Raw genomic sequence first — 13,804 nt, forward strand, 5'->3', positions numbered from 1 at the left:
ATGAGTTTGCCCGCCTGCCTGAGCGCTCCCCGTTTGTACATCCAGATGCATGAGATCAAGCTGAAAGACAGAGCGGTTAGTGTTTTGGATAAATCCCTGGGGCCGGCCACGTCCACCGCCTTCAGCTGCAGACTCAGGCTGCCGAGCAGCAGATCGCTGCCCTGAGGGATTCCCAAAGGGCGGGCCTAAACTACTCTGGAAGTGGGGTCAACGGCGCTACTAGCAATCCTCTTCATAGCGTAAGCCACCTCATCACACACTTGCAGTACGCATGACTTAGTTCGTTGCTGGAGGAAGGTAGCACAAAAACAGTTTTGAACTTTGAACGAGTGGTTGTGTGTGTGTGTTGCGGGGCGTTTTCAGTCTCAGGAGGATCGGGACACGCGAAGGTTTCATCTGAAAATCGCTGAGCTCAGCGCAGTCATCAGGAAACTGGAGGATCGAAACGCCCTGCTTTCTGAAGAGCGCAATGAACTGGTAATTTATTGACGGCACGCTTGAAGGTTTGCGCTACGTTTGATGCGCGCCATCCAGCGAGGCACCCATTGCGCTTGCTTATTAGTTGAGCGGCGCGGCGAGTCGGTTGCCTGGTAGATGTCTTTTATTGGGAGCCAAAGCCACGATTCCGTTCAAACCGATGCAAAAGGAATGGATACGTTCTGGCCCGCGTGTTGTGCGTCTTTCGCATCCCGCACTTCATGCTTGCAGCTTAAGCGACTGAGAGAAACAGAAAGCCAGTTTCTGCCACTCCTGTACAAAAACAAACGCCTGAGCAGGAAGAATGAAGAACTCTCACTGGTGCTGTGTCGCCTTGAAAACAAAGTGCGCTTTGTCACCCAGGAGAACGAGGAGATGGCAAGCTTGGTAAGTCGACGCGGACAACGGCGGCGTGCCAACAGAGTCCACTGCATTTGTGTTCCACAGAGAAGGCCTAGTTCGCTCAATGACCTGGAGCGCGGTTGCGGCCAGCAGGACTGTGAAATGGAGTTCCTTCAAGTTGTGGAGCAGCGGCACATCATCGACGACTTGTCCAAGGTCTTCAGGCAGGTGACTCGGTGCACGTACGGCAGCGCCGCGCTCGCTCGCTGTCGCCAGGAAACCTTTTCCGTCCAAAGCTTGGCCGGCGGCCGCCATCCAAAAGATTGGCCCCTTAAATTCCGACCTTTCAAGCAGGAGCATTGTGCGCACGCGTTTGAACACGCTTTAGACTTGTTTTGCCGTTTTCAGCAGCTCAAAGCTCCCGTTTTGTCAGCGCCTTTGCCACTCGCTGTGCGCTGAAAACGACGGACTCGCCCGGCTGCTCAGCCCGTCAACCATGAGCCGCGAGCGCGACGTCATTGTCCGTAGGCAGCTAGTGGCAAAATGCACCCTGTTAGAGTTGCGCTCGCTCCAACTTATTTTGCAAGAACCACACGGGAGACAAGTAAGTTCTTTTGGACACCTGCAGGTGGAGAGTCCATCCGTTGTACGAATGAAGTCTGACTCTCGGCTCCTGCACGAGCATTTTTATTAAGAGAAACAGGGTGGGTGTAAGAGTGGATTGAATAGAGAAAGCCCTTGACCTCTAGTCAAAACATAGCAAGGGATGTTTTACGACTTTGTGTAGGAAGGGATAAGCGATAGGGATAAATAAGGGATAAATAATATTATTTATTACAGGTTGCAGTCAAAGTCAAAGCAACATACATAATCGTACGATAAAGATAATCTGGAAAACCCTGACACACCCTGTAGTTGTCACTTTTGGAAAAGACGAGCGTCCCTCCAATCATCGCCGGTGACGGGTTTTTCAGGCTCTGGAGACAGGAGCTCATGTCAGAAATGTCATCGTGAGTCGCGTTTGTTTCTGCGCCGGAGCCGTTCGTTCCCTTTGCATCCAAAGAATCTCAAAGGCGGATTATTTGTGTCGACAGGAGAGAGATTTGCTGCTACGATACCGACGTCGAGAATCTCTGAGGAGGAACAAAGCGTGAGGTCCTGCAAGGTGAGTCTGTTTGTTTGCGGCTGCTTGGTGTTGCGCAAGATGAAATGGCCTTTTTCTCGCTATCGTTCCTCTCGTCGATTCATCGTGAGGTGTCGCTTCAGTTTGTTCAGAGAGATGTTTGCTTCCGCGCCCGCAGGTCATCGAAACATTTTACGGCTACGACGAAGACGTGTTGGTGGACTCGGACGGATCGTCCTTGTCTTTTCACACCGACAGAACCCCCGACACGGAACCCGAAGAGGTAGCCCGCCATTTCTGCCAGCGTATTGGCGCCAAACATTCCTCTTCAGCCTGGAATCGGACTCGTCTTTGCGTCGCGGGTGCTTTGTCGCCGGTCTGACTGATTCTGGTACTAGTGCTGTGTTGCATTGGTGTGTGCATGAGGAGGCGGAGCTTCGCTACCGCCAGCTGACGCAAGAATATCAAGCGCTGCAACGAGCCTACGCTCTGCTAGCCCAGACCAGCGGAGGGGACTACGACGCCGAGAAGGAGATCAAGGTGGCGCCCCTTCCCGCAACCCCCGGCCGGGTCGCAGCCTCCCCGTTCTCACCCAGGCTCGGGTGTTCTCTGGTCTGAAAGGAGGAGGAGGGAGGCTCCTCCTCCTCCTTTCAGACCAGAGAAAAGCTGATGGTAGTGTCAAACGCACCTCTTTCAATAAGGTGCCCCCGGCTTCCCGGTAACGGGTTTGTCTTAGCCGGGTTCGGAGATTCGTCCGTAATCTAACCACCCGAGTTAAATTAACTCCACCGGAATCAATCTAATTTCTGTACGACGCCAATCCCTCTCAAGTCACCCTAAGCTCGAGCCGAGTAACTCAATTCGAGGCAAGACTTCGAAGTGACCGCATCGTATTGATGGCTCCCCGCTAATGTTTGAAGTTCTTATTATGTTACGGATATTTTTAGATGTCTTTGTTAAGACCTCAGGGATTCGTTTGTATAGCGCACCCTAGCACTAGTTTTGCCGAAGTAAATGTTGATATGGGTCCGTTCTACTTGGTCGCTCAAGCAGCGAGCCGACCAACTTGTTTATTCGAAAGAGAATCGAATTAATAAAAGTGTGACAATAATAGCATTTAAGGAGAAAATTAATGCACTTTACGTTATTAATTCTAACTTCTTATATGTAGATCTAGCACTTAACTGTCGGAGTGCTTCACCCCACTTGATTGCTTTAAAAAGAATAACAACTTTCTTAAAACGAATAAAAATGTCTTACTCTATTTAGATTTGCCCAGTAATTAATTTGGAAGGCAAGTCTATTTTTCGATCGTGTCCTGTTTAACTTTTGACGCGGCCCGACAAAATTAAGAACTGGGCCGCGCCCGACGGACAATCGAAATACTTTTATCCTTCACCAACTCAAATGATCTATTTTAACCATCGTCGTTATTTTATTTAGAGGAAGTAAATTTTCAAACGAATTCACTTTTGACGAAATTCACTCTTCCCTTAAATATCTACGAAAGTTATTTAATTCTCTAACATGTTCGGAGTTACTTTTTACGCGGCCCGTCAAAAGGGGAAACGGGCCTGCGCCCTTCAAATAATTAAATTACTTTCAGTTCTACACCAAACCAATAATCCGATTCAAACACTTCCGTTAATTTATTCAGACGAAGCAAACTTTCAAACGGATTGAAATTCACTCGTGTCTCAAATAACTACGAAAGTTATTCAATTCTCTAAAATTGTCTGATGTTACTTTTATTTATTACGGTCCTATGTTATACCATAATAACCCCCCGCACATTAATCAAATTGTCAAATCAACCCCGAACCATCGATTGTACATTCAGTACAAATCAGCGCACAACAAAGTAGATGAATATACACAACACATTTATTGAAGAAACATGAAATAGAATTACAAATCTTAATCACTCCAGAAACCGAACAATTTCACCCACTGATACCCGTGTTAATAAAATCATTCAATGTGATTTAAACACTTCCTTTAATTTATTCAGTCGAAACAACTTTCGAACGGATCGAAATTCACTCGTGGCTCAGATAACTACGGAAGTTATTTAAGTCTCTAACTTGTTCGGAGTTCCTTTTTACGCGGCCCGTCTAAAAGGGGAAGCGGGCCTGAGCCTTCGGTTGCATATTCAGTACAAATCCGCGCACAACGAAGTAAGTAATATACAAAACACATTTATTGTAGTAACATGGAATAGAATTACAAATCTCAATTACTCCAGAAACTGAACAATTTCACTCACTGATACCCGTGTTAATAAAATCATTCAATCCCAGAACAATTCGATTGCAAAACACAGTTCATAAAAAAGGGAAGAGGTAAATACCAGCTGCGTGCTATTTTTGGTGGAAGCAAAATCGAGTGATCAGTTCGATCTTGCTTCTAAAATCCAAATTAGAGAAACAGGCTGGCCACGAGGAAGCCGGCGGCCCGATGACTATTCCCCCCTCTCGCTAAAATACATAAAAACGGTCATCCTCACCGATTTCTCCTATAAAGTTGTCCAGTCCAATTTTTGGGAGTAAATCCAAGTTAATTTCAGTCCAGCGATCCTGCGTCTCACACAAAGATCTTTGGGACTTTGGAAAAAAAATCTTGAAACTCCTCCGGGCCTCTTCACGTATGAGCGCTCTTTTGGGGGAAAAAGCCCTGAAGCTGCTCCTGCAGGACCTTTTATAGACCTCTCCGTCCCCCCCCTCCCCTTTCTTTTCTCCTGTACTTTCCCTATAGGGTAAGACTGCCCAGTTTTCCCACGCCTATAGAAGGGACTGGCCAGCTTTCTCACGCCTATAGAGGGAACTGGCCAGTTTTCCCACGCCCATAGAGGGAACTGGCCAGTTTCCCCACGCTTGGTTATCTGTGGCCTTCAGCAGCTGTTTCCGCCCTGACCACGCAGTACTTTCCACCAAATGCACAGCTAGTGGTAAAACCTTTCACTTCCCCTTTTCTTCTCTTTCTGTTACATGAAAATAACTTTTTAAAGTTACGCTTCAATTAACTCTGAATTAAAAATCCAAACCCTTGACCTACTTTTCTAAACAATTTATGTCACGCCACTATTCTCATAGTGACGGGTTTCTTGATCGAATTGACAAATAATATTGCTTAAAGCGGTTACAGAATACATTTTTAGCCAAGCAAAGAAATAAAAAAATAAGAATCACATTTGTGCTTCTCCAAACAATTTATGTCACGCCCCTATTCTCATAGTAACGGGTCTCTTGATCGAATTGACAAATAATATTGCTTAAAGCGGTTACAGAATAAATTTTTAGCCAAGCAAGGAAATAAAAAAAAAATAAAAATCACATTTGTGCTTCCATGCGTGACTCACACTCTGACACCGTGTTCCTTTTTTATATCTATTTTAACCGGTTCAGCTTATTCTGGCCCCTCTTTTGGGCTCACGTTTTGGTCTGGCGCCATCTTTTGGACAAATTTGGAATTTCAGCTCTGCCAATTTATTCCTGTGAACAATCCATATTCTACCATTTGCACCATCTCTACCCCCATGTTACATGACACCCCCTCTTTGGATTGAAAACAGGTATAAATTATCCCTGATCCCCAAGAGCGACACAGCCATGTCGTCGTCTTCGTCTGAGATATTCACAACCTCAGCGGTCGTTGAAGTAGGGCAGGCCGCTGCCATGTCTCCCTGTCGGGCGATCTCTGCGAGGGCGTTGATCAGGCGCGACAACCGACCAGCAGCGTTGTCGTCGTCAGCGTGGTTCTCCACGGCGAGGGCTCTCAGCTCCGGTGGTGTTGAACCCCCTGTGGCCACACTCTTGACATCTGCATCCTCATTTTCAGCCTCGCTCCTGCGTCCTCCGTCTCGAGCCTCATCGTCGTCCTCAGACTCAGAAGGAGCTGCATCCACATCCAGCGGGCTTATCAGCCGTACGGGGCTGATGGGTGAGTCGAGGGGAGGATCGTCATTGTAGCCAGGCCCTCCATACGCACGGCTGCCGTCTGGATCCCGACGCCCCATGCAACCCTCGCATGGCTCTCTGCACCGGACGTAAGACCCATCCAGGGTCCAATGTCCAACACACCGTCCTCCTCCCCGACGCGCAGGCCGGACAAGCCCCACAGGGGCCTCGCTGGGCATCTCCATAGGTCGGTGTAATCCATATCCTGCGTTTGGGTGCGTGTAAAAGTCAGCCGAGAGAAAGCGATGAGGAGCGCTCACTCCCGTCCCGAACACACGTGCACGAGCTAATTTGTCCAGCCCGTACATCCATGGTTGGTCCGATCTCCCATTGTGAAAAGAACACCATTCGTGTCAAAATGGTAATTCGACACTGGTGGCACACCATGGCATCCAATACTTTGACTGGAAGCTTGTCCTCATTTCTCTGGGCAAATTCCAGCTCTCTTACTTCGGTGGTCAGTACAGATGGCATCATGAAGCCTACTCCCGACCACATAGTAGGCAACAGGTTGGGTGTCAAACAAATGACACAAGCTTCGTCGACCCATGTCCAGTGAAAATGTTCTGGTCCACTGGGTGTGCAACCCCGCTTGGCCAATCTCACCAGATTTAGGGCCCTTCCGGTCTGGATCCCATTTAGTGTTCTTCTTACGATGACCGCACCTTTGTGTGCGGCCATGCGCACGAAGGCCGGGATTGTTCCGTGGTCCGTTGCCATATGTTATTTGAATTACTTCTTGGCTTGATTCGGGTCAGCCGATAACGGCTTCAGCTGTTCAACTCCTTGGATACCTTTCTTCTTTAGTCGTACTGTGTTTCTATCCAAAACTTCACTAACGATGTCCGAGCAGTCGTACTTGGCCTTCACTGCCGTGTTGCTGTTCAGGTCCCTCGACTTGATCCACACCTTCTGTCCAACGCTGAACCGACACTTCTCCTTATTCTGGGACGAGCCGTCTTGGGTTCTGCCCACTTCTTGTGACACAAAGAGTCGTTGGTTCAGCTCTTCGGACGGGGAGGGCCGGCTGCTTCTGCTCCTCCCGTTCAGGTCCGCAACCAAATCAAGCAGTTTAGTACTCCACTCTTTTCCGTTAGCATTTTTTCCCAACCAGGTTTTGACCAGACCAATAGTTCTTTCTGCCACCCCATTTGCTTGTGGTGTATAAGGAGGCGAATAGACTCTGACTATTCCCCACCTACGACACCATTCGTCCACCTGGGCGTTTTTGAAATGTGTTCCATTGTCTGTTCTCAACTCTTTTGGGATTCCTAGCCACATGCACCCATCTTCCAGTGTCTTGATCACACTGTTTGCATTGGCTTTTCTCACTGCTTTCAGCCCGACGTGTCCTGACATCGAGTCTACCAGCACAACCAGGTATTTCTCACCCTTTGCGCCACTTATTCCCATGGGGCCAGCCACGTCCATACAAACCGAGCCCCACGGCACAGTACTCCTAATCGTCAATCCATCCGTGCATCGTCCTCTTCGCCCTGCGTTGTATTTGTTGCACGGATTACAATCCCGCAGGACCGCACGAATCGTCCGGTCAGGGACCCAGAGTTCCAGCATCTCTAACTTTTTTCGCGTAGGCAGTGGACCCGCGTGGCCTAGTGCTTCATGCACTGCCGACACGACTTGCCTCACGCTCTCATCTGGGACCATTTTTCCGCGTGGGGTCTTGTCCCATTTTTCTGCTCCTACAACTATTATTCTTCTTTCCTGGACGTATCGATCAACTTCGTTATTACCTCTCCAATGAGCTCCTTCCTTCACATGAGATTTCTGGTGAACCACATCCAGACTCAAATTTAGCCGTAACTCGGCTATCTTTTTCCACACTTCATAATGGGCCACTAGTTTTCCTTTCGCGCCCTCAAAGCCATTCTCTTCCCAAATGGCTAGGTCGAATTTGAGAGCTTGCGCGCAATAATGACTGTCAGTTATAAGTCTTACGCGTCCAGCGTGACTTTTTTCCGCTTCTAACAGTCCTTCCAGCACTGCCGTGGCCTCTCCTGCTTGCGCGCTGCCGGGTGTCTTTCCTTTGCGGCGGCAACGCTCCACTCCATTTTGCTTCAGAATAAAACCCCAGTGGGCATTCTGCTCTCCTTCCTTTTTTGACCCATCGGTGTATAGAGTCCATTCGTAGGGCTTCTCTTCATCCATACTCTTTTTGAGTATCGGCTTCTTTGTGGAGGTTGTAGTTGGTCCAATTTCCAAGTCGGGGTCCAGTAGGATGTCTTCCCATCTGCCCCATCGAATGTTGGTCGCTTTAGTGCTCTCGATTGTAGTCTTTCTTAGAAAACGATGCACGTTACTTCCCGTCTGGACTTTGATACCTTGTCCTTGGGCCAGGTCTTTTAAATTACTCCAGTACCTTGCCAACACTGCAAGTTCTTTCTCCTCCTGGGGGAATTTTTTCTCGACGCTGGACAGGGTGTAGGTCCACAAGGCCACCAAACCGGCACCTTCGTTGCTGACCGACACCATTGCATCATTTTCTTCGCACTGCACCTTTGCGACCAGTCTTACTGTCAAACTTCGTGGCTCAAGCCGCACGGCTTCTCGGACGGCCTGTTTCAAATTATTCTGATTGTCACTGTCTGACCACTGCCACTTGGTTGGTTTTTGGCCCTCCGGAGTTTTCTTCAAGCGGCCGTACAGTGGCCTTGCATGCTTCTGATAGTGAGGAACATGATCCCGCACATAATTGCACAGTCCAAGTATTCGCTGCAACTCTGTTTCTGATCTCGGGGGCGAGATCTGTTCGATTTTCTGTCGAAATCCTTCTGAGATTCCTAAGTTCTCAGTCACTTGGAATCCCAAGTAATCCACTTAGAATCGGGCTAGTTGGCATTTCTTGAGATTCAGCTTGAGACCGGCAGCGGAGACTCGTTCCACCACTTTCTGCAGCAAGTCCAAATGTTCCTCCTCTTCGTCATTTGAAACAAACACATCATCGATGTACACCGTAACATCCAAACCACTCAGAACTTGTAAAACCGCTGATTGAAACACATTTGGGGAGTTTTTGTATCCTTGTGGCAATCTTTGCCACACGTATGATTTCCCTTTGTGCGTGAATGCTGTTTTTCCTTGTGATGTTTTGGCCAGTCGTAGTGAAAAGAACCCGTTTGCTAAATCAATGCATGATTTGTATTTCTTCACTCTTAGAGTCTTTAGGGATGCCTGGGGATTCATGAGGCTCGCTCGATTAGCCACCGTCCGGCGGTTAAGAGCTTTAAAGTTTATAACTGGCCTCCATCCTCCCCCAGACGCCTCTGGTTTTTTCACTGCCTGAATTGGGCTGTTGGTCACTGGATTTGATTCTTCCCGAATGATGCCAAGCTGTAGAAGTTCCTTCACGATTGTTTCCATTTCAGCCACTGCCTCGGGATTCAAGGGATATTGTCTCACCGGTGGATGCACTCCTCCTTCAATTGTGTGGATGTATTTTGATCCAAGGTCACCACAGTCGTTCTTGAAATGCGCCACAGTTGCCTTCTCCAATATAGCGGTCAGTTTCTGCTTCCCATCTGGAGACAGGTCGCTGTTTTGGACCAATTGGATCCGGACGGAATCCACATCCACAGGTTTGTACCATTCATTCAGTGGCATGGTTTTAGTTGGACCCACTCGGACTGTTTTTGCTTTGATGTTTTCCAATCTTGCTTTTACTGGCTGACGCTGATGTGCTGGTTTTGTCAGATCTTCGGCGTCTCTCAATGTCAGTAAATTGCGGGGCCCTTTCACCCAAACGATTCTTTTCCAGACTCCAATCGGCATGCTGGTCACTGATCCATCTGCCATCATAACAGTTAGGTGTCCTATCACTTTCAAGGCTTTGCGGGTCATCGACACCTCGGCTCCGGTATCTACTAAATACGGAGCTCCATCAATATCAGTGTAGAGATTGTCTCCCTCTCTGTACACGCCCGACAGGGTGACCCGCGCCTCCTTTTTACTTATTTTCTGGGCCCAGCAGGGGCCGCAGCCTTGCGAGCCTCTGCCAGGGCCTTTCTTTCTTCTGGTGACATTTTGTCATACACATCTTTTGCCACATAACCAGTTGAATTCACTTTGCCATAAAGTGGTTTGGGATTATCTTGGGTGTTTTGTCTCTTATTTTCATTAGATTTTTGCCCCTTCTCATAAGTTGGTCGTGGTGGTGGTTTCCGACCTGCTTGTGTATCTTCTGTGCGAGTGCGAGTGCTGCCCGATGGATTCGGCTTTTGTCTCTCCATGTAGTGTTTTGTTACTCTGTCCCATTTCTTTATGGATTCTTCGATTCGTGCCAGAGTTGCCTCCGCACCCAGCTTCACAAAAGTGGTGTCCTTGTCCTCGGTAACTGCTCTCAATACTCGCACGTATCTGTTCGGGCTTATCACTTGCTTCAACTTATGCCATACATTCAGCAAGGTGAGACCCTGCTTTAATGCTTCTTTAGCTCTGGTTATATGTGCATCTTCGTCATCTTCTTCATCATCCACCCACCTCTGGTAGGCATCCTGGGCTGTCTCATCCCTTCCAATGGGCTCGGCTGTAATATATTGCAGCCACAACTTCTTTGACAACTATCCGCCCGGACTGTCTTTGATTACCAGCCAGGTTGCCAATAAATATTCGTTGATGCTTTCCTTTTGGTACTTTACGCGTACCATTCCTTTTAGAGTTTTAAAGGCTCGTGTCTCTCTTTCCAGGTCATTTCCGGGCATCCCTGTATTTTCCAGATAAGTCGCTCCCAGTTGCGTGGTGCTCGGCTGAGCTTGTTGGGTGAAGTTTCCAATTATGTTGGTTTGTGTGGACATTGCGGGATTAACAGTGTGTGTGTCCAAATCTTCACACGCTCTCAGTTCTGCTTGAGCGGCATCATACACACCCTGCTTCATCCTCCGCAACAATACGTCATACATTACGGTCACAAAGCCTTCCCTAAAATTTTTTGTCAAATCTGTGTAACTTACCAGGGTGTGGTAGGCTGGTGTGTTTAACACATTCATTGCCTCCCTGTAAGTTAGTTTCACCGGGATATCTATATTTCTTTCTATTTTTTCCCACCAGGCTGGCGGGAAAGGGTATTCTTTCTGTCTGACTTCTGGGATGTAAGTTTTCCTTCCATCCTTGGTTTCCACCCATCCTAATTGAACTTCCCTTGCCAGCCTTTCCGAAGCCCGGAAGATGCTTAGCACTGGCTGTTGCTTCTTGGCTCCTTTCCGGGTTGCTCCTAGCACAACTCTCGGTGGGGGGTCATTAAGATCAGGAGGGACCACTGCCGACCTCACCGAAGCCTGATTTTCCTCTTCGGAAACCACGTCATCACTTGAGGTGGCCGCCTCCCTGTCTTCTCCCTCTTCATCATTATCACCCTCTTCCTCGTTGGATGTATGAGCATGTTCAGTGGCCCCAACTTCGGTGTTCCTTGATTCTATTTGTTGACGTGGGCCCTGAACTGTGGAGGGTCTAATTTTGGGAGTAGACGTCAGGCGTGCTCGGTAAGAGGTACCAGCCACTTCTCGGTTTGATTTTAAAACCACTCTCCTCTCCCTTTCAATTCTTCTCCCTCTTTCCTGAGGTGGTTTCCCTGGAGCCGGGACCTCGGTTGGTGCCGGATCCGGCCCCCCTGGTTTGGTTATCTCTGGGTTGATTTCGTTGGCCACGGTCTCGTCCTCATCCCCTGTTGTTGGGGATGGTGTCCTTGACCGTACGGTCCTCACTTGCAATACTGGAGTAGAACTTGAGGCTGCCACTTTTTCCTCTTCTGTTCGAATTGCTTTGACCGATGGATGGGGCAGGACTGTCAACTTCTGTTGTGTTTGCTGTTCCATATTCTGCTCTTTCCGAGCCACCAGTAGCGCTTGGTCATATGTGGCTTCCAGAGCTACTAATTCCCTCTCTCTTCTTTGAGAGGCTGACATTGCCAACACAAACTCCAGCCCTTCCACTGCTGTGATCGGGGTGGCTATCTGCAGCTTATAAGCCCCTGCAATTGCTGTTTCTGCAATTTTCCATGACATCCGTCCAGATCTGACGCCATTCACTTCCGTAACTATTCTTCTGGCTCCTCTTTCGATGGCAGCATCCACCGCTTTCTCCAGAATTCTTGTCATCATCTTCAGATAGTCCTGCTGGTCCAGGTCTGCCCTCCACTTTTGCACGACGGCATGTATTATCATGTGGTATTTTGATCTTCCCCCACTTGTGAAGATGAAAGTAAGATCCTCCGGGTCATGCTCCATTTGTCGTCTTGCATCCTGTAGGTCCTCAATATATTTTTCACCGGCCATCAATCTCAGTCGTGAATCAAAGGTCTGGTTCCATGCACGGAATTTGTCGTTGGTGAAAACAATGAGGGCGTCTCCTGTCAGTGACCAAATATCTCCGACAAACTGGCACATCCACACTCCATTACCCACAATCACTTTCTTGGTTGATTCTTCCGGCAAAGACGGTAGGGGGTCTTTTCTAAAGAGGAGATTAAGCTTCGGTGCAAGGGCGCCTCCGCGCCTGGTGTCCTTGGCCTCCCACACCTCCTCTGTGTCCTTGCTAGTGCCCAGTCCTTCTTCTCCGTTAGGCACTTCCTCTTCTTCTTCACTGGAGAATACCGGTTGATCAGTCTTTTTCTCCAAAATACTTCTCATCTTCGCCAGGTGCTGCAGGCACTCGTAATAGCGAGGCACTGCCTTCACTTCTCCAGGTAATGGGGTTGCAAGCTCGCTCTCGATGCCAGCTTCGTTGGTCAGCATTTTCACTATTGAGTCCAAATCTGTACTTGTGCTTATTAATTTTCTCATATTACATTCCTCCACCATTTTTGCCCCCCATTCACACCAGTCAGGTGCTTCTCTTCGAGTGTAGCCCCTTTCAGGGTGGGCTGACACTATTATTGATAGTCCATCTTCTCCTGGTTGCTCGGCAAAAAATCTTCCATCCCTTTCGATGGCTTCTTTCATCCGCGTCGAGAGGCATCCCGCCTCTATCGACGGGTTTGATCCCACTATGTACTCAGTCCATTTCTGAGGCCACTTCTCTAAGCCTCCTCCATACAATATTACACATGCTGGTTCTTCATGTCGTCTTGGAGAGTCTGGATTAGACCCCTCCTTTCCGGTTCCTTTCATAGGATTTCCAGGTTCGGGATCCGATCTCCTTCCACCGCTAGCCATCTTTTCAATGAATAGCAGTTTCTCTAGTTGTAGGGTCGAGCTGTCTCCTTTCGAAGCCTTTCCGTGTGCACTCGGAACAGGGTCGATTCAGCTCTTAGTTACTCAGCGGCACCCTTTGCGTCGCCTCTACTCAGAACACCAATATGAGAACTTTTGCCTCGCTTATTGATGCTCTCAACGGCGGGATGCACTTCTTTTTCTTTTTCTTTTTTCCCCACCAGGTTTTCTACTGACAGGAAATTCTAACAAGGGTACATTCAATTGCAAATTCTAATTCAAACGTTATTGTAGCGAACAGGAAATGACGACTAATCATCAGCCCGAAGCCACTCAGCCTTTCAATTCTTGGGAACCTGTAAGTCACAGAAGGTCTCCAACAGTTAAGAATCATGTACCATACAAGCCTTAGAAGAATTATCTTGGCTGTTTTTCTTCTGCCTGGAGAGTAAGTACAGTTACTACTCCTGGTCAGCCTTTATTGTAGTCTTCAACAGCAGGAAAAAAAAAAAAAAAAAGAGAAAAGGGCAGAAAGAAGAAAAATCCTTTTGTGAGTTCAGCGGTCAAAAATCTGTAATCCTCTGATGCGAATTTGTAATCCACACAGGTGTCCGGGAAAAAAAAATGTAATCCACACAGGTGTCCGGGAACAAAAAATTTGTAATCCACACAGGTGTCCGGGAACAAAAAAAAAAAAAATTGTAATCCACACAGGTGTCCGGGAACAAAAAAATTGTAATCCA

The sequence above is a fragment of the Syngnathus scovelli genome, chromosome 1 (genome assembly GCF_024217435.2).
Source record: "Syngnathus scovelli strain Florida chromosome 1, RoL_Ssco_1.2, whole genome shotgun sequence".
Taxonomy (NCBI): Eukaryota; Metazoa; Chordata; class Actinopteri; order Syngnathiformes; family Syngnathidae; genus Syngnathus; species Syngnathus scovelli.